The sequence below is a fragment of the Pristis pectinata genome, chromosome 8 (assembly GCF_009764475.1).
Source record: "Pristis pectinata isolate sPriPec2 chromosome 8, sPriPec2.1.pri, whole genome shotgun sequence".
In the NCBI taxonomy this organism is placed as follows: Eukaryota; Metazoa; Chordata; class Chondrichthyes; order Rhinopristiformes; family Pristidae; genus Pristis; species Pristis pectinata.
This window is the reverse complement of record NC_067412.1, coordinates 83,739,344-83,766,753: the sequence shown is the minus strand read 5'-3', so window position 1 is coordinate 83,766,753 and position 27,410 is coordinate 83,739,344. Positions and strand designations below refer to the sequence as shown.

The 27,410-nt window shown below is 40.2% G+C and overlaps 1 protein-coding gene across 1 annotated transcript in view; it reads left to right on the top strand.

Moving 5' to 3' along the window:
- Positions 1-2,155: 2,155 nt before the first annotated feature.
- LOC127573510 (actin-binding protein WASF3-like) overlaps positions 2,156-27,410 on the top strand; it is a 52,290-nt gene continuing 27,035 nt past the window's right edge. The window contains exon 1 of the mRNA XM_052021798.1: positions 2,156-2,300. The gene's annotated coding sequence lies outside the window, so the exon portion shown is untranslated. The remainder of the gene's footprint in view (positions 2,301-27,410) is intronic.

Genomic DNA, 27,410 nt, shown 5'->3' with positions numbered 1-27,410 from the left:
TCTGTCCAATAGCACCGTGGGAGTATATTTACCAGTAACTGCAGCAGTTCAAGAAGGTAGCTCACCACCATTTTCTCAAGTGCAATTAGGGCAATGAACTTTGGCTTTGCCAATGAAGCCTACGTCCTATGAATCAATTTAAACAATATTAAAGGAAAATATGATCCTAATTTTTTTTACAAACCTTTTTTTTACATGCAAGGACAAGCCAAAGAACCGCAGGCTGGTGAGCCTAACATCAGTGGTAGGAAAGTTACTGAAGGGGATTCTGAGACACAGGGTCTATTTGCATTTGGAGAGGCAAGGACTGATTAGGGATAGTCAGCATGGCTTTGTGCATGGGAAATCGTGTCTCATGAATTTGATTGAGTTTTTTGAAGAGGTGACCAAGAGGATTGACGAGGGCAGGGGAGTAGACATTGTCTACATAGACTTTAGCAAGGCCTTTGACAAGGTCCCACATGGTTGGTTGGTCTAGGAGGATAGATTGCATGGGATCGAGGGTGAGCTAGCCAATTGGATACAAAATTGGCTTGGTGGAAGAAGTCAGAGGGTGGTAGTGAAGGGCTGTTTATCAGATTGGCCTATGACCAGTGGTGTGCCACAGGGATCGGTGCTGGGTCAACTGTTGTTCATCATCCATTTTAACAATTTGGAAGAGAATGTAGTTGGCATGGTTAGTATGTTTGCAGATGACACCAAAATTGGTGGTATAGTGGACAAAGAAGAAGATTATTCAAGATTACAAAAGGATCTAGATCAACTTGGAAAGTGGGCCATGGAATGGCAGATGAAATTTAACTTGGACAAATACAAAGTGTTGTAATTTGGAGAGTTAAACCAGGGCAGGACGTATACAGTAAACTGCAGGGCCCTGGGGAGTGTTATAGAACAGAAAGAACAAGGGATACAAATACATAGTTCCCTGAAAGTGGCAACACAGGTAGACAGGATGGTGAAAAAGGCATTTGGCGCACTTGCCTTTATTGGTCAGGACACTGAGTTCAAGAGTTAGAACGTCATGTTACAATTGTACAAGATATTGTGTGGAGTATTGTGTACAATTCTGGTTGGATGTTATTAAGCTGGAAAAGGTGCAGAAAAGATTCACAAGTGTGTTACTATGACTGGAAAGCTTGAATTAAAAGGAGAGGCTGGATAGGCTGGAGCTTTTTCCCTTGGTGCGTAGGAGGGTGAGGGGTGACTTTAGAGAGATATATAAAATCATGAAGGGCATAGATAAGGTGAATGGTCATTGTCTTTTTCCCAGGGCAGAGGAGTCTAAAACTAGGGGGCATGGATTTAAGGTAAGGGGGGAAAAATTAAAGGGGACTGGAGGGCAACTTTTTCCACACAAAGGTTGGTGGGTATGTGGAATGAACTGCCAGAGAAAGTGGTAGAGGCGGGTACAATTACTTAGTTTAAAATATATTTAGACAGGTACATAGATAGGAAAGGTTTAGAGGGATCTGGGGGCAAATGCAGGCAAATGGGACTGGCTCAGGTAGACAACTTGTTCAGCATGGGCTGAAAGGCCTGTATAATTCTACGACTCTATGACTCTATAAAGGCTGTAGCAACACATTTCTGTGCTTTTCACAGGCTGAAAATAGGTGAGGAAAGAGTTAAGACTTAAGAGTTCACAATTTCTAAACTGTGGTGCAATAAATCATGGAGATGATGGGGGTTAAACAAGTCTGTTGAATGCTGCAAGATGTAATCATTCTGCAGAATATGTACCTTTTGTATTATATCTACAAAATTGATTGGTCATCAACAGTTATTGATTAAATGTATAAACCAACAAGTATTATCAAATTAAATGATTAAATGCATAAAGGATAATATCACAGAATACTGTATTGATTAAAAAAAATAACTGTAATGCTGGCTGTCACTTGTGTCTTTTAAGTAGGAATGAGTAGTGGAATCTGCTAATTCTAATCGCTGGCTGTAAATGCCAATACACTTGTTGCACTTAACCTTTTTTTCTAAATTAATGATAGAGTGGTTTGCAACCACCCGTTTTCCTTGGCGGAGCAGAGGGCGCGTTGCCCTTTTAAGCCTTGTGTGAACGGGTGGGTGGTGGTCCCGGGTTGTGAGCCGCATGCGCGCTGCCCACTGCGGGCAGCGAGCTGGTTCTCGCCGAGGACATGCGGCAGCTACAACTTCGCTTCCCTTGCCAGGAGCTCCAGGAAAGATGAAAGCTCTGGGAGGAAAAGACGTCTTTGTCGGCCAGGTACCGGGGCTTTAACACTTCCTACGTCTCCATCAGGCCCATGAAACAGCAAGAGCAGCAGGTAAAATAAACCCTACTGTTGTCTGTTTAATCACGGATCACAATGGCTGCAAGCACTTGCACCAAGAGATGGAGAAATTAATAAAATCAAATCCGACCATTGCAAAGGCATCAAAAACGTAGCAATTATGGGGGTAAAATAAAATCTGGGCGAGTATTCGCTCTGACCCGGGGAAGCCACCCAGAGCTTCCTTGTCTACTCGGAATCCTAATGACACATGAACTGGAGTGGTATTCCAGGCTGGTACTCAATATTTATTGGAATGCAACTACACTACAGTCAGATTGAGCAGAGGAAAGCTCAAGGTTCCAGCTTGACAGCAGAGAGGCTCGGCTGCAGCAGACACAGTGATTTATTGGGCGCTGTACTTAACAAACTTTAAAGCTTTGCCTCGCCATCGGAATTCTGCTTTTTTTTTGTCTCCCGTGCTGTAACAGGTTACATAGAGATAGTTTAGCATTTTCCTTCACGGTTAAGACTACTAGATTTCAGAATTTAAAGTTGGGGCGGGAATAATTTATTTTGTAAAAGGTCCATCATTCTTAAAACTGCAATGGAAACGAATTACTGGAGATGCTCAGCGGTTCAGACGGCAGGTGTAGGAAGAGAAACAGAGTTAATGTTTCAAATCGATGTCCTTTCACCAGAGATGGAAACAGAAGTGAAGTAAATTTTAAGTTGTTGAGAAAGGGGGATAGATAGAACAGAAGTGGAGGGAGGAGAGATGGAACGATACAAGTGGAGAAAAAAAGGACTGCAGATGAAAAACATGATGCTGGAGGAACTCAGCAGGCCAGGCAGCATCCGTGGAGAAAAGCAGGTGGTCAACGTTTGGGGTCAGGACCCTTCTTCAGGACTGAAGATAAGAAAAGGGGAAGCCCAATATATAGGAGGGAAAAGCAGAGCAGTGATAGGTGGCCAAAAGAGGGGAGGTGGGGTGGGCACAAGATGGTGATAGGTAGATGTAGGTAAGAGACAGTGATGGGCAGGTGTGGGGGAGGAGGGGAGAGCAGATCCACCGGGGGATGGGTCAAAGGTAAGGGTAGAAAAAAGAGGGAGAGGCTAGGAAAGGTATGAAAAGAAGCGTGGTGGTGGGATGGGGGTGTATTACTGGAATCTAGATGAAAAACACTACGATGCTGGAGGAACTCAGCAGGCCAGGCAGCATCTGTGGAGAAAATGCAAATGGTGCTGGTTGAGAGGAAGGTAAAGGATGGAGGTGTTAAAAGATGAAACCAGGAGAGGAGAGAGGGACTGTACTCAAATGTGAGCTGCGAGACTGGAAAGGTGGGTTGGCTGAAATTGTCAAATTCAATGTTGAGTCCTGCAATGTGCAGGGCAGAAGATAAGGTGCAGTCACTCAAAGCTTGCACTGAGCTTTTGAACAGTGTACGAGGCCAAAGAGAAAGAGGTCCTGGTGCAAGTGGGGTGGAGAACTAAAGTAGCGGCAACTGAAACAGAATTATAAAAGGCCATTTGGCCCCATTGTGTCAGTGTTGGTTGAAAAAGAGTTATCCAGCCTAATCCCAGCAGTTGTTTCCAGTTTATTTCCTCCCTGTTGTCCAGGTACTGAAATGCTTCTTCCAAGTGAAACAGCAAACTACCTCGACATACAATTTAGTATATTACATTTGGTGCTCATGATGTGGTGATCTCTACATTTGTGGAAATTAAACAAAACTTGGATGACCACTTTGCAGAATCCTTCCTTCTGGCTTCCGAATGCCTGCCAATTTAATTCTCTCTGCATTCTTACCCTGGCGTCAACTCTTTACGCTATCAAATAATCCAACAATATCAGATCAGCCATTCATTCCTTTATTTCTCATTTCCTGCATTCAGTTTTCTTTCCTATTTATGCACTCTCCAGACATATCTTTACCATTCTCTTTCTGTTAGTATCCCCATCAGTTGCTTCATTTGCTCACTCAAGACCCTTGAATACTCCCTAAAGTTGTGTTAAGCCACATTCTTAGGCTAAACCAATGTAGGGAATGTCAGAGGTGACTGAACGTGATGTTCTTTCAAGATTGCTACTGTTTTATTTTTGACACAAGCAACCTGGTCCTTGTATGGTATTTCTAGGAATCACTAAGATTAAAACTGAATGTCAAAAATCTGCCTTTTTAACTTGTGCATTTTCTATTTGGCTAATGTCAACTTCACGGATGTATTCACAACAGGCAGAACAAGAGTTATTAAGGCTTTAATTTCTTGTAAACCATCAAAAAAAACCTGAAATATGTTGGAGTTGTATCTCATACTATCCAGGTTTTATCTCCCATTTTGAATCTGATTAAAGATGGTTGTACTCAGCCCCTGTAGTGTCACTGAGTGTAATAGATTGAAATGCAACATGTTAACGACTTGCCCTTTGCCAGTGGTAATGTTATAAAGTTTTGTATTTTAGGTTTTTTAATATTTTAATTGATTATTGAAATCATGATATGTACTGAGCATGAATTGAAATTTATAATGCAAAATATTGTGATCTTAAACGTGTTTAATCTAGTCAATTGCTTTTGACAGAAACCTTACTGTTCTCTTAATTAAAGATGGATTTTACATTTCCTATCCTAAATTTTCCTTTTTGTTTTTTGTATTTAGAATAGTGCACCTTGAGGTTGGTACCATTTCTTGTCAGTGTCACAGTGAATAAGGTGCAGTGACTTATGGTAGAAAGCTTATTGGTGCTAGCTTCAGAATTGCTGCCATGGAAACTGGGTCAAGCTGCTGTATTGTAAGGAACGTACAGCTGGAACTACCCACATTAGCACAAGCCTAAAATGTATGCATTAGTCATCAGGAAGTTTTCGTATGTTTATTTCCCAGATAAAAAAGTCTTATATTTTGGGGTTGAAGAGTGAAAGTAGCAATATAACAATTCTGTAACTCCTAATATGGATGCAGATTTTGTAGGAGTAAGAAGGAACATGTCTGTCTCAAGTTATATAGAAAAAGCTGGATAATTGTCACTGATTTGCAAGGCAGTAATTTATGGGGTAGTGGGTGCTCAGATGTTGTGGAGTGTAACAATTCATGTCCTTGTTCGTTAGCTGGACTCTGCTTCTCCTGCTATGCAGTTGAAGAACACTTGTTATTTCATGGACACTTATCTTGAATTTATAATGAACCTATTTAATTTTTACCAACTTCAATAAATGCTAATGGCAGAAGCAATGTTGGTTTCACAAGTATTTCTATTAATGCAGTAACATGTTAGGTGTGATCTTGCAAGATATGACTTTAATAATATAGGAGCTCGTTGGCAACTGAATAATTTCCAAGAGAAAATGGCAGGAGGTATATTATTTTGGTTTGTAGCTTCCCCTAACTTGCATTTAGCAAAACAAAAATCAATGCTACAAACAGAATCTAAAATTAGTGTTTGTTTTGTGTTAATTGCACAAAAAGTGACTGCCTCTGAAGGCAATTGTGTCATTAATAATTTATTCAATTCATTAATTTTTCTTACCTTTTCATATTTGACAAATGAAAAGTAGGGTTTAATTACACTCTTAAGATTTGCATATGGAACAAACTCTTGTATTGCAGTTTACTAGGTGCCTTAACAATTTGTGGCATTGGCTATTTTTAAAGGATTCTGGAGGTAGAAAATTAAATACTTGAAAGCATTAAAGATAATAAAACACAGAACTTCCTAGCTTTTGCATAGTAATGCATTGCTGCCACTCCTTTTGAAATTAAATTTTATTGTCATTTTTCAGCCAATATGCACATGATTTGCCCACGAATAAACATATATACAGGTCTAAATTTCAGTTGAATTTGTGTACATATGGATGTCTCGGAGCATTTTATGGAAGGGAGAGGGAAATTAAATAGAGGCATTGAATACAGAGAAAGAAAGATAGGCTGAAAAGAATTTTTGGGTGCCAAACGAACATTGAGGCTTTTGAATGCTTCATATGTGAAAGGCACATGATTGCATCAATATCAAATTGACTGAATGCAGTGAGTTTCAATGGTAAATAAGTTTATTGATTATTCAAATTTCTGTTGTTTTAATTAATGACTCAAGTCATAATCAATTAACCTTTGATTTCAGCACATCCATAGATATTTTGATGTCTGTGAGAAATAGTCTCATTCTTTGCATTATTTATATTTTACTGAAAGCCTATTCTTGGAGCAGAAGGAGGTCTTCAGTTTGTTGTATCTGTGCCAAGTATTTGTTAGAGTAATAACACTATTCCCACTACCCAGCACACATCACAAAACCATTTATTTCTTTCGAGTGGCAATGGTGCTCTGTCCACAGAATGCACTAACACTACAAATGTACAGAACTGATAACACTGAACGTTTAGACCAAACTACACTATGAATGTAAAGAAAGCCAAGCACTTTTTTTCTGTCTATCTTGTTTATATTTTTATGAATAAAGTTTATTTTTGAAATTAAATAAGTCTTTTCTGTACCTGATTTGGGAGTATTTGACAGTGCAACTGGATGAAGAAACACTGACCCATACAAGGATTCACCGTGTGTAATGCAATCGATGTTTAGCAAGAAAATAGCTGATTAACTCTTGTTTATTCCTTTGAAAATTTTTAGAAAGATTTAATCTTCTTTGTAAATGCATCAGTTTAATTAAGCTGTTGGCTGTTTTGATTCAGTAGGAATACTGAAGTTGCAGAAGAAGCTGTACAGAAAGGTATAATGCTTATAGAATTCCAGGGGATGGGTAAGACAAATGGCAGGCAGATGCTTTTTTTTATTGGACCAAATGATTAGAACTGTGGTGTTCAGTGTTTGCCTTCAAAAATCATGTGCATATATACAATGCAACTTTAGGGGATCACACAAAAATTAAATCTATGTATCCAATAATTTTCAGATTTTGGAAGCTGACCATCTTAATTTGGTTGTTTTAACTTCAACATAAACAATCTTGTACAGAAGTTGTAACATTATTCCTTAAATGGCTATTAAAATAGTTTGTAAAGTACTGTAAATGATTTTCAAACCTATTCTGTTATTTTCCTGTTGAGGAAATAGCAGCAACACTTCCAAAAATCTATTTAATTGAACGGGCTGGTATGTAAACACAAAAAATTGAGCTGTCCACTAGCTTAGAAGCACTGTATTTTTCAGTAAATGTTGTACGCCTGATCAAATGCTGTTTGTGGCTAATACAATACAATACATTAACTATTTGATTAAGAAACGTGAAAATCTGTAATACTGGAAGGTAAGCTTTTTCTTGGAGTCAGCATATGGTGCCAACTGTGGCTCAGCTGGCAGATTCTTCCTCTGAATTGAGAGTCATGGGTTTGAGTCTCATACCATGGACACTCTAGTGCAGTACTAAGGGAGTTCTGTATTACCTGAGATGTCTTCTTTTGGAAGACTTAAAGATCTAGTGAAGAGGAGCAATTGAATTCTCTCTGGTGTTATGGCTGATATTTATGTTTCATCCAATGGTATTATAAACTTGAATGTTTGATCTTTATTGCATTGCTGTTTGTGAAATCATGCATGTGCAGATTGGCTGCATTATCAATTCTTATAATACAGTGGTGATTTTGTCTGAAGAGTTTTTTAGTTGTGATGTGCTTTAGGACTCCTTGATTTGTGAAAGGTGTTATATCAATGTACATATTACATTTTCTCTCCCTTTTACTTGGTGTTATATTAATGTACAAATTACATCTTCCCTCCCTTCTTCCATCTTGCCTGTTTTGATATTATCTAAACCACATATAATGAGCTGATGTGGTTTTATTTCAATAAGGAAGCAATTAGGCAAGAAAAAATCTTAGAAAAACTACACTAATACTTTATTCCCCACAGGAGGGTTCTTTGGAAGAAGTGCAGGTAGCATTGTAGAATTATAGATCCTCGAGCAAGACTCCCAGCTGGGGCTGTGAGACTGGTGCACTTAGCTTTTTATTTTTGATCAATGACAGTCTGGAGGTTATTGAGCTTCTGTACTTGGATTCGTTTGCTTTTTCTTTAAGTTGTGCAGATCTTTTTGGGGCTCAACCGTGTAACAGATTACTGAAGCAAATGCATGAATCTCTTTATTATTGATAAGACAAGCTGATATCCATATGGTGTTTGATAAAAGCAGTAGAACTGGATATTATTCCATGTAATTGTTTTCAAGACAATCATTAGTTTTCTTAATTTTAATCCAGGAAGAATGAAAGAATATCGGTAAATTCCCAAGTTGGAATGGTGTTTGACTTGGGAGAGGAACTTGGAAGTTACGTTGTTCCAAAATGCTTGCTTATCTTATTCACATTGGTGGTGGAGGACGTGGGTTTGGAAGATTCGGATGAAGAAAGTTTCTGCAGTGCTTTTTGTAAGTGGTACATTGTGTAGCCAATATTGGATGGAATTGATGTTTTAAGATGGTGGAGTTGGTTTTGACCAGGCAAACTGCTTTTTCCTGGATGCTATTGAGAATTTTGGGGTATTGTTGGAACTGCTCTCATTCCAGCAAGTGGGGTGTGTTCCATCACACTTTCAACTTGCATTTTGTGGTTGATGGAAAGGCTTTAAGTCACTCCTGCAGAATACCCAGCATCTAATTAGCCATTATATTTAAGTGACTGGTCCATTTAAGTTTCTGGCCAACAGTGAAACCACCATGCCCCTAAGGATTTGGATAGTGATGGATTTGCCAGTGGTAATGCAAGTGGTTGGTCTGTCACTTTTGATGGTATTCATAACCCTGGTGCTTGTAAGGTCCTGGTATTATTTGCCACTCATTAGTTCACATCTAAATGTTGTCTATGTCTGGCTATATAGATGTGAACTATTTAATTGACTAAGGAGCAATGAATGGAATTGAACAAACATCCTTGATTTTGATCTTTTGATGGAGGGAAGACTATTGAAAGATCAGCTGAAGCTGGCTTAGGTTTAGGACACAGCCTTGAGTAATGTCTGCTGTTCCCTGTTGCTCTGTTAAGATTCGTTTCTAATAACAGCCATCTTCCTTTGTGCTGGGTGTGACTTCAGATGGTGGAAAGTTTTCCCTTTGATTTTTATTGACTATCTTTATCAGCTTTCCTTAATGCTGCACTGTCACTTGCTGCCAGTGATAATCACTCTCACCTTTGAAATTTAGCTCTATTACTTTTGATTGGATTACACTGGGGTAATGCCATGTCAAAGTCAAAGTCAAAGTCAAGCCATGTCCTGGGAGATTCTCAATGTTGTTTTCCAAACCTATGGCTGAAGTTATGGTGCTGGAGGGCTTGGAGCCATGACGACATACTGTTATTTAAAATGGATAAAAGGATAGATTAGTTGATTTAAAAGCCAGTTAATCTGACTTTAGTGGAAAAATTATTTGAGGAAATTTCTGAGGGACACCATAAATTAGAAGATTGGCTGATTGGCCAAAGGCAAAGAGTGGGAATAAGTGGCTTTTTCTGGTTGGCTGCCGGTGACTAGTGGTATTCCGCAGGGGTCAATGTTGGGGCACGTTACATATTAATGATCAGGATGATGGAAATGATGGCTTTTTATCATCCGCAAACTTGGCCACAAAGATAGGTGGAGGGGCAGGTAGTGTTGAGGAAGCAGGTAGTATGCAGACGATTTGGACAGGTTGGGGGAATGGACAAAGAAGTGGCAGATGGAATACAGCGAAGGGAAGTGTATGGTTATGCACTTTGGTAGAAGGAATAAAAGAGTAGACTATTTTCTAAATGGGGAGCGAATTCAGAAATCGGAGGTGTAAAGGGACTTGGGAATCCTAGTGCAGGATTCCCTAAAGGTTAACTTGCAGGTTGAGTCGGTAGTAAGGAAGGCAAATGCAATGTTAGCATTCATTTCAACAGGACTAGAATATAAAAGCAGGGTGTTATAAGGCATTGGTCAGATGACATTTGGAATATTGTGAGCAGTTTTGGGCCCCACATCTAAGGAAGGATGTGCTGGCATTGGAGAAGGTCCAGAGGAGGTTTACAAGAATGAACCCGGGTATGAAAGGGTTAATGTAGAGGAGCGTTTGATGGCTCTGGGCCTGTACTCGCTGGAGTTTAGAAGGATGAGGGGGGATCTCATTGAAACGTACTGAATATTGAAAGACCTGGACAGAGTGGACGTGAAGAGGATGTTTCCAGTAGTGGGAGAGTCTAGGACCAGAGCGCACAACCCGAGATCAGAAGGACGTCCCTTTAGAACAGAGATGAGGAGGAATTTCTTTAACCAGAGGGTGGTGAATCTGTGGAAGTCATTGCCACAGACGACTGTGGAGGCCAAGTCAAAAAGTGGAGGTTGATAGATTCTTGATTAGTAAGGGCATCAAAAGTTACGGGGAGAAGGCAGGAGAATGGGGTTGAGAGGGAAAAGTAAATCAGCCATGATTGAATTGCAGACCAGACTAGGTGACTGTTTCACAGAATGCCTGCGCTCTGTCCGTAACCACGATCTGCATCTCTCCGTTGCCAGTCACTTCAACTCCCCCTCCCACACTATTACTGATATATCAATCCTTGGCCGCCTCCACTGCCAGGAGAATTCCAAGTGCAAACTGGAGGAACAGCACTTTGTTTTCCGTCTTGAAACCTTGCAGCCTAATGGCATGAATGTTGAATTCTCCCACTTTAGGTAATCGCCACTCCCTTCCCCACAAACCGCCCCCCCCCCCCCCATGCTTCTCTTCTTCCCTTTCCTAGCCTTTTTTTTGCTACGTTGATTTTTTTCCTCTCACTCCTTACCTTTGACCCATACCCCGGGGGATCTGCTTTCCCCTCCTCCCCCGCACCTGCCTATCACTATCTCTTACCTGCATCTACCTATCACCACCTTGGGCCCATCCCGCCTCCCCTCTTCTGTCCATCTATCACTGCTCTGCTTTTTCCCTCCTATATATTGGGCTTCCCCTTTTCCTGTCTTCAGTCCTGAAGAAGGGTCCTGACCTGAAACATTGACCGCCTGCTTTTCTCCACAGATGCTGCTTGGTCTGCTGAGTTCCTCCAGCATCATCGTGTTTTTCATCTAGATTCCAGTATCTGCAGTCCTTTATTTCTCTAGCAGAGCAGACCCGATGGGTTGAATAGCCTAATTCTGCTCCGATGTCTTATGGTCTATAAATTATCATATAGAAAGGCATGATTTAATTAAGCCTAGTCACCATTGTGGGTTTTGTAGAATAAATATAACTGAAATTATTGAAGTAACAAGACAGTTGTTGAGGGTAATGCATTTGATGAAGTTTCCATGGACTTGAAGATGTCTGTCAAGGTGCCACATGGTAAACGGTTATATCCCAAAGGATCCAAGGGAGAGTTGCATTGGCTCAGTGGCAGGAAGGAAAATATAAAGGTTTCATAGTGACTGGAACGCTATTTGCTGTTATGTTCCAAAGGGCTTAGAGCTTATTATGGTATATATGAATGATCTAGACAAATGCTGGAAGCAGTAAGAAGTTTGCAGATAGTGTAAAATCTGGCTTTGTGGTTAATAGTGAAGAAGAAAACAGTATACTACAAGAAGGTATCAATGGACAGGTTCTGTGAGTGGAGAAGAAGTAAGTGCAGAACAATATTACTTTTGAGTGGAGGTATAGAATGAGAGTTATACAGCAGAGATGGACAAAACAAACCCTTTGGCCCAACCCGTCCTGCCGACCAAGTTGCCTACCTGAGTTAGTCCCATTTGCCTGCTTTTGGCCTATATCCCCCTTACAAACAACAGTGGACCCAGCACTGATCCCTGGTCACAGGCCACCAAACTGAAAAACAATCCTCTACAACCACCCTCTGACTCCTTCCACCAAGCCAATTTTGTATCCAGTTGGCTAGCTTACCCTGGATCCCATGTGATCTAACCTTCTGGACGAGCCTACCATGTGGGACCTTGTCAAAAGCCTTGCTAAAGTCCATGTAGACAACGTCTACTCCCTTGCCCTTGTCAATCCTCTTGGTCACCTCCTCAAAAAATTTGTATTCAAATTCGTGAGACTCTATTTCCCATGCACACAGCTATTGCTGACTATCCCTGACCAGTCCTTACCTTTCCAAATGCAGATAGATCCTGTCTCTCAGAATCCTCTCCAGTAACCACCACTGCTGTTCATATCAAGGGCCCGTAGTTCCCTGGCTTGACCTTGCAACCCTTCTTAAATAGGGGCACCATATTAGCCATCCTCCAGTCTTGCAGTACCTCACCCATGGCCAGTGATGATACAAGTATCTCTGCCAGGGCCCCAGTAATTTCTTTCTTGGCTTCCCACAATGTCCAAGGACACACTTGGTCAGGCCCTGGGGATTTATTCACTTTTATGCCCTTTGAGACCTCCAACATACAGTATATGTCTCAAGACATCACTATTCCCATCCCTGAATTCCCTAGTGTCCATGACTTTCTCCAAGGTAAATACAGAAGAGAAATATTCATTTTAAGACCTCACCCACCTCTTGTACCTCCTCACATAGATGACCACATTGATCCTTAAGGGGGCCTATTCTCTCTCTAGTTACTCTCCTGCACTTAATATACTTATAGAAACACTTAGGATTCTCCTTTACCTTATCTGCCAAAGCTATCCCATGTCCTCTTTTTGCTCTCCTGATTTCTCTCTTAAGGACGCAAACAAGTGAAGGGAATAAATAAAAAAAGGGTGCTGAAACTTATAGAGGACATCACTGCATATTCATGAAGGTTACAGAATTGTTGGATAAGATGGCGAGGAAGGTGTACAAGGTACTTTCCTTTCTTGGTTGTGCCTTGGAATATAAGAGCAGTGGTGGGGTTGGGAGTCAGGGTAGAAATATATATGGAATTATTATGGTATTAGGTCACAGCTAGATTATTATAAACAGTTCTAATCAATATGTTAAAGGAAAGATGTGATAGCACTAAGGAGCTTACAAAGGTGATTTATTAGGATGTTCTAAGACCTAGAGAATCTTAGGTGAAGAATGATAGACTGAACTGGGATTGTTTCTCTTTGAAGACAGATGGGTGGTGGATGGAGTGAGGCAATTTTTTTTAAAAATTAAGTTGAGGTCTAGATGGGATGAATGGACAGATTTATCTTCCCTACTGAAGTGCTTAGTAATTAAGGGACTTAGATTTGTTAGTGGGAAGGAGTTGAGGAATCTTGTTTTCACCAAAAGAGGTTAGGGTCTGAACCTGTTGCTTGCAGTGATGGTTGAGCCATAAACACTCAAAATCTTGTTTCAAAAGCTATCTCATTTAGCTTTTGGTGCTGAAATCTACAGTGCTGCAGACAGAGAGCTGGAAAATAGGATTAGTGGGATCAGATTTTGCCTAATGTTTTGCAGTTAAGAAGGCAAGTTGTATTTTGGACTTCAAAACAAGAGGATTTCAGTACAGGAGTGAGTATGTCTTGTTGCAATTATATAAAGCCTTGCTGAGACCACACCAGGAGTATTGTGTGCAGAATTACTCTCCAACTGAGAAAGTACATACTTGCCATAGAGGAAGTGCAACAAAGGTTCACCAGTTTGAGTCCTGGGGTGACGAGACTATCAACTACGTTTGTGTTCACTAGAACTTAGAAGAATGAGATTCAATCAAAACTTGCAAAATTTTGACAGGACTTGATGGACTGGATGTGGGAAAGATGTTTCCCCTGGCTGGTATGTCGAAGAATGAGGCACCAAGTCTCAGGTTTATAAAGCAGGGGAATTATGACTGAAAAGAGGAAAAATTCCTTCACTCAGACTGGTGAATCCATAGTATTTGCTTCGGCAGAGTGCTGGGGAGGTCAAATGCTGAATATTTTAAGAAAGTAGATAGTTAAATTTCTGGAAGCAAAAAAAAATGGCTGGAGCATGGGTAAATGATATCTGGATGGATGATCAGTTATGATCATCGCACCATCATCATAAAACAGGCTTAAAGGGCTGAGTGGTCCACTCTTGCTCCTATTTTATTTGTTTCTTTGTTTCACTATATAGAAACTGAGCCACAGAGATAAGATGCAAAAGAGTACATATTCAGAAGGCAAGGGAAAGAGTGGGTTCGTTTGCAATCCTTCCACAGTTGAATAGCCCACCAACCATTGATGTCTAGTTCCACAAGTGACTTCACTACAGTTGCTTGGACTGATCAAGTCTTACTTTAGTGTTGCCTTGAAGAAATGAGGTAAGATTGAACGATTTGTAGAAAACAAATCTGATTTGGTGAATATGCCTGGGGGGAGTTCATTCTACTTGTCAGTCCTTTGGGCCAACCTCAATGCTAAATGAGGAAGAAACTTGTATATCAAAATCCAGTGAAATTTCCTACAGGTAATATAAACCTGTCAAGAAATAATTTGGACTCAGATTCCTGAAAAGTGTAACACTGTATAAAATTTGACGCTTTTACAAAAGGGTTACTGTATTATCCTAAAGAGTAGAAAAGATCTTCAAAACTGTTGTCGCAAGGAAAATAGAATGAGATAAGAGTTATATTAAAACTGAATTCTAATGGGATGTAAGTAGTAATAAAAAAGCATCAGATTTATTGCTGATAGTTTTTTTTTAATTGCCTCCTTTGGTCAAAGTTCCATCACAATGCCACAGCTCTTTACGCCTGAGCTGATCATGTGCATTCCTGGATATTGCATCACAACAGTTGGTGGAAAGACACAGGAACGATCCTTGTGTTCCTGATCTAAATATGCTCAAGCAATGATTTACCATCGAGATTTATTTTTAAATTTGTTTTTTTCGATATGAGGTTTCTACGTGGATGATTCCTGAGCACAAAAATGAAGGCTGTTAAAATTAATTCCAGGCATTTTGTGCATGAGACTAGAAGAATATGTAAAAAAAAGATGCGGAGGTTTCAAAATTTAATCATGTTTAATACACTTGTATCCATGTAATATATGTATAATATCGTTATCCATGGACTGAAATAGTAGCTATGATTTGCTGAATAAAAATAGTTTTTGCTGCATCTGTTTGAAAAATAATGAGCTAACACCAGTTTTTTTTTAGGTTATAAAACAATACACCGTTGGCCTGAGGTTACAAATACTAATATAATAGCCACAGGCTGCTATTATAATACTCTGTCATTTCTAAAGCATGGAGGTCAATAGTTCATACTCTACATTTCAACTGCACTCACAGTTTGCATAATTTATTTGAATATGTTAGAATATTAAATACATGGTAATAACTTAAAAGAAATCTAATTCAATTTAAAGCGATACAAGGGGGCAAAACATTTTTATATTATGTGCTTGGTATGACAAAGATGAAATGACAGAAAAATTAATAAGCTTTGAAGTGAGGAGCTTTACATATTTTCAATGCATTCTGTCTGGGTTTCTTTTACTAATGTTCAGAATACATTAACTACATATGACTAGGTGATTGGATAATGTGGCATTACAAATTTAACTGACTATCAGAAAGACATTTGTTTTTTTTTGTGTTTCTGCTTAATTTACAAAGCACTTTTGAACTATTTGGAAACAAAATATTTTGACTCTTCTTCACTTTGAACCAAAGACATTGAATAGATGGATTGAGTTTTATAGGCTAGTCAACCAGTACTAATATATTACATAAATAAAGCAGAAAATACTGGATTTGCTCAGCAGATTAGACAGCATTTATGGAGGGAAAAACAGAGCTAATGTTTTTGGTCAATGACCTTTCATCAGAACTCAGAAAGAGAGAAAATGAGCATATTTTATGTTGTAGATAGGGGAGAGAGGTGGTGAGAATAAAGGGAATGTGCTTGATAAGATGGAGACCAAGAGAATCCAGTTGGCACTATTGTTATTGGTGCCTTCTAAGAAAAGGTGGTTAAGTCCTGCTAATGTAGCTGATCTGACTGGAGAGAGAGAGAGAGAGAGAGATGAGTGAGCAGAGAGGAGAGAGGAAAAAAAAACTGCTGGAACTATGAGCAGCAGAACACAGCAGCCACAGGAAACTGAAATAAAAGAGAATGAGAGAAATATCCAGCGGATCATTTAGCATCTGTAGAGAGAGGAAAAACTGAGTCAATGTTACAGGTGGATGACCTTCTGTTAGAACTGGTTGGTTCTGACACAAGCAGAAAAAGCTAGTTATCTCAAATTGTTGAATTCAATAATGAAGTCGAATCAGGTTGAGTTTCTTGTCATGTGCACAAGTATGGTGAGGTACAGATGCAATGAAAAGCTTGCTTGCAGCAGCATCACAGGCACATGGGTACAGACAATACACAGAATATGAATTATACAGAAATTTTACAAGACAGTGAAGAGAGTGGGGGGAAAAAAATACTGAGTACTGATGGCTGCAACGTACCTAGATGTTGTTCCTTTTGAGATTGCATCGGCTATGTTGGCACAGGATAAGATGCCAAAGATGGAAATTCAGAGTGGGACTGGGATGGAAAATTAAAGTGACAGGCAGCTGGATTTCAGGATAACCAATGGCTGACTGGGTGGTGTTCTTTAAAATGGTCATCTAATCTGCATGTGGTTTCTCCATTACTGAGGAGACTATGTCATGAGCACTGAATACAGTGTGGTAAATAGGAAGAAGTTCAAGTCAACAACTGCTTCACCAGAAAGGAGTGCTTTGATTTGTGGATAGTTGAAAAAATAGAGGCAAAAGGGCAGATGTTGCATCTTCTGCATATCCATGGAACATACGGCAAGAAGGGAGTGGTGGGTGGCGAGATGGAAGAAGGAATTAGGCAGTACTGGAGAGACAAGTCTCATCAGAATGCTGAAAGAGGAGGGGAGGGGAAGTTGTCTTGGGATGGCATCTCATTGAAGGTGGTGAAAATTATGGAGGATGGTCCATTGGTTGTGGAGATTGGTAAAGACAAGAAGATTCCAAGGCTCATCCTCGGTAGGAGGAGAAGGGGATGAGAGCACAGATATGGGGAAATAGAAGAGACATTGGGGAGAGGCCTGTCAAAGTTGCACTCTTGAAAAGAGGATCCATAAGCAAAACAATTCTGATTCTTCAGGGAAAAATAAATTTGCTAAATGCATCAGCTGGAGCTAGGCTGCTTTTGAATATTTCTCATTGGAAAAATAAAAATTGAAATACTGTACTTGTACAGTATATTCCTAAATTAGATAAAAGGGAAAGAACTTTCTAAATATTAAAGGAACATAAATTCACCTAAGATAATGCTTATCAGTGATGCTTATGGCCCTTGTTTATTGGGGTGGGGTGGAGGAGCAAGCAGTTATGTTAATGAGACAAAGGGGATAAGGTCAGCTGCTCTCCATCTGAAGATGAAACTGTACCTCTTTCCAGTCTCTCAACCATTTCAATGACATTTTAAAAAAACCCAATAACATCTGAATAATTATCTTTCCTTTTTGTTGGTAAATCCTAGCAAGGACTAATGTCATCAGTGATTATCCTATTCACTTTTATGATATGGTGGACTCTTGACCTCACAATCTACCTTATTATGACCTTGCACCTTATTATCTACCTGCACTGTAGTTTCTCTGTAGCTGTTACACTTTATTTTTCATTCTGTATTGTTTTAGCTTATATTACCTCTGCACTTTGTAGTGAATTGATCTGTATGAACGGTATGCAAGACAAGTGTTTGGGTGACTGCTTCGTCGAGCACCTTCGCTCCGTCCGCCGCAACAGCCAGGACCTCCCGGTGGCCACCCACTTCAATTCCACATCCCACTCCTATTCTGACATGTCTATCCATGGCCTCCTCTACTGCCACATTGAGGCCAGACGCAGGTTGGAGGAACAACACCTCGTATTCCACCTTGGGAGTCTCCAACCTGATGGCCTCCACATCGATTTCTCTAACTTTGGGTAACCCCACCCATTCTTTTTCTACCTGCCCCCCCCCACTCCTTTGTCTTACCTTATTCCTATGGTTCCCTTTCCCCGCCTTGATGACCTGCCCATCTTCTCTTCTCCCCTCCCCTATCCTTTATTCCATGGTCTGCTGCCCTCTCCTAGTGAATTCCTTCTTCTTCAGCCCTTTGCCTCTTCTACCTATCAGCTCTCAGCTTATTACATTTTCTCCCCCTCCCCCTCCCACCTACTTTCCCCCCTCACCTGGTCTCGCCTATCACCTGAACTTACCCATCGCCTACCTGCATGTGCTCCTCCCCCTCCCCCCCACCTTCTTATTCTGGCTTTTGCCCTCATCCTTTCCAGTCCTGATGAAGGGTCTTGGCCCGAAACGTTGACTGTTTATTTCTCTCCATAGATGCTGCCTGACCTGCTGAGTTCCTCCAGCCCTTTTTGTGTATTGCTCCAGATTCCAGCATCTGCAGAATTTTTTGTCACAAGTTTTTCATTGTACCTCAGTACAACTGACAATAATATTCCAATTCCAACGCCAACTGCTTTCTCTCTTCAGTGGTAAAGAGCTCAAATGCTACTCCAATAAGTTGAAAAGGTTTTGATAGTCATTTTGTTAACATTTGAGGTGGAGTCGTTTCAAGTGTTTAATTTTTTTTCCAGTTGCATTAAATCCTCAATTGACAGTTCTCTGGAGGATTTGAGCAAATCCACCATGTCAGCTTCTTCCACTTCTTCAAAGCCAATCTCCTTAACTAAGTTGATGATTTTGCACAGAATCTTCGAGGACATCATCAACTCCTTTGAAGTCATTGACACACTCAGGCTTTTTGCCTTAAATCTTTCACGCATAGCAATGCATCTTCATCCTGTGAATCAGCAATATTTTTGATGTCATTGAATGTTGTAGTCATGCCATAATTCCTTGATTGTTGGCTTAATTTCACCACCTTATTTCCTTGATGAGTTAGGAGAAGTACAATGTAAATGATAAGATTTGAGCATTGCTGTGGCCCTCTGATCCATGGGTATTAGCACTGAACTCATGCTGGGGTGGTAGGAAAGCAACCTAAATATTTTCCGTTAAGACACCATGGTTGATAGAATGACCTGGGGTATTACCTGAGATGAGCAACATCTTGAGAATTTCTTTCCCACAATGTTCTTCCTAGCATGGATGAAATATAGAGAAAATAGATCTTGCATAATTGCCAAATAACATGCAGATGTTTTTTAAAATAACTTTCAAAGCCCTTGATGTCTGAGTGGTGTGACACTAAGAACTTAAACTTGAAATCCCCTGCAGCATTCCACTAAGCAAAAGCAGTTTAAATCCTGGTGCAGTCTTTTGCTATCTGGAAATGTGTATTTCTGATGGCATACCTCTCCAATAAAGCCACATTTCTTCGATATTAAAGATTTTTTTCTGTAAGTACCCACCTTCTTCGATAATTTGATATAGATGGGCAGGGAATTTTCTAGTATCAGAAATAGATACTTTAACCGTGTTATGCAAATTGCAACACCTTTCAATGTGTTTGAACAAATGACAATTACCACTAAAACTTTCTGACTGTGAACTCGTATCCTGTTCACACCTTAAGTTGTCATGCAAGCTTTTAGCTTTTGGCTTTTACTTGAATGACCATCATAAGCAAAGCACATTTTGTTGGTTTTGGTCTTCAATCCAGGTGGCACTTTGAGGTGTCATGGTTTATGCATTTTTGATTTTGTCACTATACCCATGAATTGTTCTTGCTATCATGGGAGAGCCTAAACATTGTCCCAACATCAACCACTTGGTTCCAGCATTACAATGCATTAAAAATTGTAATTTAATTCTAAAGTAATAGTTATCCTTGTTTACTTCCATCAGTTGTTGAGTGTTTTTTGACTCCTGCTTATAAGGGATTGAATCATGAAAGTAAGAAATAAAGTTGTCCATCATAAATGAAAACAGAAAAGATGAAGAACTGATGAAAAGTCACTGAGTTGAAACATTTAGTCTGTTTCTCTCTCCATAGATGCTGCTTGACCTGCTGAACATCTCCCACATTTTCTGCTTTACTTTCAGATTTCCAGCCTTTATTTTTATTTTTCAAGTTGTCTGTCACACAAAATGAAAACAGCATAGGGATACTAAGACTGAGGAGGGATGTGGGGGATGTGTTCTGATGCAGTGTCTACTGTGTGAAATAAAGTATGTACATCATTTGTTGTGGTGTGCTGGCAAACAATGAAAAGCAAACCTTGTGAGATTAGAAGGATTTATGTTTCCTATTATTGTCAGTGATGATATATTGAAACACTGTTAATCAAATTAATTTTAAGTGAAGAATTACTGTACAATATTCCTAAATACAGATATTAGAAGGATGATTTTAAACCTTTTTTGTTTTTTAAATTTTGCACACTGTTAATTGTAGTGTAATGTGCAGTGGGGCAGGGTCTCAGAATGGCAGTGGACCGATTCGTGTGAGTTTGTCACCAGGTAGGTTGGCGTAGAATTAGTCCACGAGTCGGCTTTTAAATTCATGATTAGTTTACAGTCAATAGAGGACTTAAGCATAATGTTGGACTCTGTCCAGCAAGCAGCTGTCGAGATGTCAATTTGATATCTATTGAAACAGAAGGAATTTAGATTTCTGTTGTACAGTAGCTTGTGCGTAGTGGAAAATGGCTAATGAGGTATCAGACTGACCTATTTAATAAACAAATAAAGATTAGTGTTCATAAAGGGGATGGGTTCAATAGAGTGCATGTGAAACAGGAATCAAGGTCATCCAAAACTGTTGTCCATAACCTAAATTGCACCATCCTTAATCAGCCATCACTGCCAGCTGACTACACTAGTTGCTGGCTAAGCAGTACCTCTTGTATATATCCCTTGTTTTCAAATCCTTGTATGTTCTCATTTTCCTATCTTTATAATATCCTCCAGGATGTCTGTCCTTCACTAATTCTGCCATCTTGATCATCACCATATTTAATTGCCCCACTATTAGCAACTGTGCTGTGAGCAATTAAGGGCCAAAGCTTTGGAATTCCCATCCATACCTCTTGGCCTTTCTACCTCACTTTCACCTTTCTAAGATGCTCTTTAAAACCTAATCTCTTTGAAGTCATTTACCATCTGTCTTAATATTTCCTTGTGTGCTTCAATAATAATGCACCTGTGAAATTCCTTGGCTTTTTTTTAAACTTTAAAATCTCATATGTCCTTAATTTTCTTTTGCATGTCAGGCTGAGTTTCTCTCTCTCTCTCGTATATGTTTCATGACTGCCAGAATATTTCTAAATGCTTTATCCAAGAAACAAATGTTCATGTGTATGCTTTGTTTGAATGCCAGTACCCTTTCCTACTAAAGAAGCAAAACAATTCAGTCAAATCAGAGAAACTGGTTTGTAAGTGGAATTGCAATCCTGATTTTTATTTTTCCTTTTCTGAGATGGAGCAATTGAAGGCAAAGGTAGTACTTCCCCTATTATAATACCAAGGATCAGAAATGGACTTGTAGGCCTCCTTAATCAGTACCTAGGGAGCTTGGGGGCAATTCTTCCTCTTGTATTTCCTCCTTTTGGGAAAATGTTTTGGACATTTTACTTTAATTCTAAACAAAGAAGAAATAAGCCATTTGTTCAGACTTTTAACAGAACAGTGCAATGAAATAATGAATCACTTTGTGTTATATCCTTCACAAGTGAGTAAGAGCTGGTGGTAGCAAGGAATGCCCATTTGAAGGAACACTTCAAAGACTTGCTAAATTGTGACTTTGTCCTTCATGTGAGCGCCCTGGATTCTGTCCCACAGGAGCCTATTCAGTTCAGCCCGGTTGCCATCGCTGACTAAGAATGCCATACGCCAATTAAAAAAAACAAAGCTCTGCGAGCAGACGGTATCCCTGCTGAAATTTTAAAGCTCCCTATTTCATTATGACATAGAAGTAGGCCACTGAGCACTCCCATCAATTCCATCCCCATATTTGGTTCCTGTAACCTATTTGATTGTGCATGCCCATCAACTCTTTCCCCCCATTACCCCTCTCCATCATTCTATAAGCCACCTGCACTGGGAGTAACTTACAGTGGTCATTAACCTACCAAATACAATTTTTTTTTGGGATGTGGGAGAAAACTGGAGAACCCTAGGAGCTTCTCAAGGAGAATGTGCAAGATATGAGACAGTGGAACGTACATGAGTTAGTTGGTTGTTTGAAGCACTGTTTGGCGTTGGGAGAATGGATTGAGAACAGTTGCAGCTGCATGTGGTCCTGACATTGTAACTGAATCTTGCATTAATACCCCATAAAGCAGTGTGAGCTGCCGATGTTGCATTATCTTCCTCCTCTTTTCTCTCCTTTTCCTTCCTTGATTCATCATATTCTCTGGTTCTCGTTCCTTGTGCAGGTCCAAGTCTCAGTTGAACAGTGCAGTGCATCCATATTCTTGACATCCTGCTTGATGCATACTGAAATGTGCTTCCTGACCCATGCAGGCTTCTAAAACATCTCTACAGCAGTGATGACATATTTGTGTGTCATAACAGCACCAGGAGTTTAATCATTACAGTACAGTTCATTTCTTGATTTTTTTTTAAACAGTGGTCCTCAACCAAGTTTGAAGTAGCTCTACTTTGTTTCCTAGAAATCATTTCTGGAGTGTTTATAAAGCTCTCAAATAGATTTGAAAGCTTGGAATGATGTGGGGTAAAGATATCGTGGCTGATCCATGGGTGTGCGTGTGTGTGTGTATATACACACACACACTGTCCATGCTGACCATCAAGCACCCATTTACACAAAATGTTGTTCTGTTATCACATACTGGCTGTACAGTTGATTGAGTGGAAATCTTTGCAGTTTGAGAATATATCTGTTCACTCTGGGTGCACACAGTTTGGCATTTGTGTGTTGACATCTGAGGCAGGTCCTTGGGATAAAGGATGGCTTGTTTCCACTCCAGTTTTGAGTTCTGAGTGATTAATGAGGCCATTGTGGGAACTGCAGACTCTTGCACAGATGGGGCAGGCAGTGGTTGATACGGTGGGCAGGTAGATAGTTCATGAGTTGGTGCCTCCTTTGCTGCTTGTAAAAGGCTTCTGCAAGAACATGAGAACGTAGGAGCAGGAATAGTCACCTGGCCCTCAAGACTGCCCCCTCATTCAATATGATCGTGGCTGATCTGCCTCTGACGTCACCTCTGCTGAGCCAGGTGTGAGTACTGACAATGTATTTGCAGTGTTTCAAAGAATCAGTTTCCTGAGTTGTCATTGTGTTCTCACCTTGCTTTTGCTGCCAAGTTTCAGGAAGCCTAGATGTGATGATAAAATGGCGATGAATTAATACATTAACATAATCATATCTACCTGCCAACTGTGTGGCATTCATTCAGCCATAAGATCAGAAGTGCATATGTTTGCTGATAGTACAGTATTCAAATCCACTTGCATCTCCTCAGACAATGAAGCATGCATGGGTAACATTTAGACTTGGCTGGAAGATCTTAATAACATTTGCAGTGTGCAATAACTGCACCAATGAGAGAGTCTAATCACCTCTCTTTTACATTCATTGATTGTTGAGTGATCGCCTTCAACTTTTTTTTAATATATTTATTCATTTTTCAGGAAGTGGGCATTGCGGACAAGGACAGCATTAATTGCTCATTCTTAGTTGCTCCTGTGAAGGTGGTAGCAAGCCACTTTCTTCAGGCACTGCAGTTCTTCAAGAGAAGGTCCTCCCACAATGTTGTTGGAGGGAATTCCAGGCTTTGGGCTCACCAGCAATGTAAGACTGGCGCCATATTTCCAAGTCAAGGTAGTGTGTGACTTAGAAGGGAACCTACGGGTGGTATTGAACCGATTTTTTTTTTTTCTTTTCCCTTCTGCCCTTGTCCTCCTTGCTGGTAGAGGATATGGACCAGTCGTGGAGTTGTTGGACAATTGTGGTGAACTTTTCAGGGCAACAATACATTGCCGAGATCTTCCATAGATCCTCAGGACAAACAGTGTCAAAAGCTTTAGTGAAATCAGTGAAGGTGGTGAACAAGCTGCAATTTTGTTCTTGGCACTTTTCTTGGAGTTGTCTTGCTGTGTAGATCATGTCTGCTGTTCCACACCCTTCCCGAAAACCACATTCCTCCCTCAAGGTGAGTGGTCAGTCTGTTTAACAGGACTAGTGAGGATTGTACTGGCAGTCAAGAGTAAAGAGATTCCTTTGTGATTATCACAGACTTGGCAGTTTCCCTTGCACTTGTATAGGCATGTAATAGAGGCATCCTTGAAGTCCAGGGTCTAGTCCTGGCTAAATAGGGATTAAAATCCAACACAAAAATGGAGGGGAAGTGTCATGAGTTTTTGTTTTGTGTCAGTGATAGCAGTTATGGTTACATCTATTTTGTGGAACTGCCTTAATGCTATTTGCTGAAAAGAACAATATTCTATAGTTATCATTTTATTAGTTAACATTGAGTAGCTGGAAGGGGGAAGCAACTAAAACACATTTTTATAAAGTTCATCAGAATTATGAAATACTGATAACTGTGGCTTGACTATGAATTACAGAAACAAAATACAAAAATACCAGAATTAATCTTTCAGACCAAAGATCATTTGTCAGAAAGTCAAATTTAACCTGAAACATTAACTTTGATTCTTTCTCCCAGAAAGTCTGAGTAATCCAGGATTTTCTGTTAATAATTATGTAGATCAACAAGATGAGTATGATTCCGATACAGCCAGAAAGGAAAATGACACAGAGGACACTAGCACTGAGGGGAGATGTGAATAATTAAAATTTAAAGGAATCTAGATAATTAATTAGAAGCATCAACACGGGAAAAGGATCCTTATGATCCATGTATAGGTCTGAGTTTATTACTGCAAGTTTTAAATTTATCCTCCCTTTTGCCAGTTGTTTTCACTCCTCCTTGCTGAGTTAGGGATCAATTTGACCATTACTCTTACAGCAGGCAGGAGACTTGACAGTTGTCTTACGTAGTGTTCACTTGGGTGTGCTTACAGTGGAGGAGCACAGTGTCCAAAAATTGCAATTGTAACCAATTTGCAGTTCTCTAATACAATGTGACAGAGGGTCTGAATGATTAGCTATGAGTGACTCCTGGGATGATGAAAGAAGAATTTTGCTATATTAGTATACTTATATATAATACAAACGCCATCTACAGCATAAATTCGCCGATGACACTGCTGTTGTTGCCAGGATCTCAGATGGCGATGAGGAGGCGTACAGGAGTGAGATAGATCGGCTGGTTGAGTGGTTTCGCAACAACAACCTCGCACTCAACATCAGTAAGACCAAGGAATTGATTGTGGACTTCAGGGAGGAAAAGTCGGGAGATCATACACCAGTCCTCATTGAGGACTCAGCGGTGGGAAGGGTGAGCAGCTTCAAGTTCCTGGGCATCAACATCTCTGAACATCTATCTTGGGCCCAGCACATTGATGCAATCATGAAGAAGGAATGCCAGCAGCTCTACTTCATTCGTCGTTTGAGGAGATTTGGTATGTCACCAAAGACTTCCAAATTTCTACAGCTGTATGGTGGAGAGCATTCTGACTGGTTGCATCACTGCCTGGTACGGAAGCTCCAATGCACAGGATCGCAAGAGGCTGCAGAGGGTTGTAGACTCAGCCAGATCCATCACGGGCACAACCCTCCCCACCATCGAGGACTTCTTCAAGAGGTGGTGCCTCAAGAAAGAGGCATCCATCATTAAGGACCCTCACCATCCGGAACATGCTCTCTTTGCATTACTACCTTCAGGGAGGAGGTACGGGAGCCTGAAGACCCACGCCCAATGTTTTAGGAACAGCTTCTTCCTCTCTGCCATCAGATTTCTGAACAGTCCCTGAACACTACCTCATTATTCTGCTTTAACATTATTTATTTATTTTTGTGACTTACAGTAATTTTTATGTCTTGCACTGGACTGCTACCGCAAAACAACAAACTTCATATGTGGCAGTGATGATAAACCTGATCCTGATATATGACATAAAGTATCCCCATATTAGGCAGTGTGCATTTAGCTGCCGCTCCTATTCTTGATCATTACCTCATGACCCTCTGCTGTAAGTAAATCTGCTTACCTCTCTTACTTGGAACCAAAGTTCTACAGTACTTCTCAAGATCACTTCTCCAATATCTTCTTTCTTTGCTAAAAAGCCCAAAGTTTCTCCTGTTACATAGACCTTGTCTCTGGTGATTAACTTCTCCAGTGCGTGACATTTCTTATTACTGGTATCAAAAATGGATGTAGTCCTTGGGGTCATATTTGATGAGGAAAATGGAAACGTTGATCATTATTTTGTCTGAAATACTTCACTGTCTTCAATTCACATTGTTGATTGCCATTTTGCATTAGTTGGAGATGTCTTGCACTGAGTTTGCTGGGCTCCCACGTCTTTCAGTCTCAACTACAGTTATATCAGCACCATTGTTTAAGTGCATGTATCAGCTATTTTCCCTTTATGTGAATAAGACATGACATAATAGTTCCTGTATCACATTTCACTTGTTGCTGCTCTGAACTCCCTCCTTTATTTTCAATGCTATTTATGGCTTGGGACCCTGTAGTGTGGTGGTTAACATCATAGAGTTGTATAGCATAGAAACAGGCCTTTGGTTTATTCTGTCTATGCAGGCCATCTTGTCTACCTATATTAATCCATTTGCCTGCATTAATTCCATATCCCTCCCTCTTGCTCATTCAAGTACCTGTCCACATGCCTCTTAAATGTTGTTTCTGTTCCTGCCTCTGCCACCACCTCTGGCAGCTCATTCCGGACACCAGCTACTCCCTGTGTGAAAAATTTACCCCTCAGATCCCCTTTAAACCTCCCCTCTCTCACTTTAAACTTTTGTCCTCTAGTTTTAGACACCCCTACCATGGGAAACAGACACTGGCTATCTACCCTATCTATGCCTCTCATAATTTCATAAATCTCCATGTCACCTTTTCAGCTTCTTTATTTTGGGAAAAACAGGTTCAGCCTATCTAATCTCTACTTATAACTCACTCCAGGCAACATCTTTATTAATCTTTTCTGCACCTTACTTAGCTTAATCACATCCTTCCTATTGTGTGGTGACCAGATCTGCAAACAATACTCCAAGTGCACCCTAACCAACATGTGTACAACTGTAACATGATGTCTCAACTCCTGTACCTCATGCCTTGAACTGATGAAGGCAAGCATACCATACACCTTCTTCACCACCCGATCTACCTGTGTTATTACTTCCAGGGATCTATATACTTGTACCCCTGGTGTCACTGTTTAGGGCCCTGCCATTCATTGTATATATCCTGACCTGGTTTAACTTCTCAATGTATCTCTTTGCAC